This window comes from Phaethon lepturus, unplaced genomic scaffold (assembly GCF_000687285.1).
Source record: "Phaethon lepturus isolate BGI_N335 unplaced genomic scaffold, ASM68728v1 scaffold19424, whole genome shotgun sequence".
NCBI classification, from domain to species: Eukaryota; Metazoa; Chordata; class Aves; order Phaethontiformes; family Phaethontidae; genus Phaethon; species Phaethon lepturus.
In genome coordinates, this window is record NW_010532833.1 from 5,885 (window position 1) to 6,593 (window position 709).

The following is a 709-nucleotide window of genomic DNA, read 5'->3' on the forward strand; positions in this document are numbered from 1 at the left end:
GGCTGAGGGAATGTTGTGGTCTGTGTTGTCCCTGAGGCTGCCTCGGCAGGCAGTAGGAGACTAAAGCTGATGGAGATTAAGGTGTTTTTTCTCTCCTAGGCTGAGGGCTGCAGGGGGCCCTGCCTGGGCTTGCAGCCAGGGGAGATTGAGGAGTGGGTGCTGGGCATGGGCCCTGTTTCCTCAGGGAGCCATTGTTTGTGGGGAGACCTCCCTTATTTCTGGCATCTGTGGGCTCATGCAGCTCAATTGAACCTGATTTTTGGTATAAAGAACTGTTCTGGGCACCATATTCAGCAGTAATGTGTTGTGCTGCATGGCTGGACACAATCTGCAGCAGACCTTGGTCTGGAGGTGCTGAAAGGAGGTGAGGAGATAGAGGTGTGAGAGCTGAGGTGCCGTTTTACACCCTAAATTTTAGGGGATGAAGCTGACTGCAGTCTCTTTTTGTAGCTGCATGGCACTGAGGTCTGTTTGCAGAGGAAGTAGTTTTGTGCTCTTCCACCTGCTCTTAAGTTATGTAATTGAGCCAAATGTTGAAGGTTTTCTGTGTAAACCTGGAATAACTGTAACTTAAGAAGTGAGAATTGGCCTGCTGTCCTTGCTTAGCCCTACCCTGTTAGAAGTTCAGTTTCTGTAGATCTATACCGAAAATGGAGGGTCAACACCCCCCCCCCAAGCCCCCAAACTTACAAGCTGAATAATGTCAAAA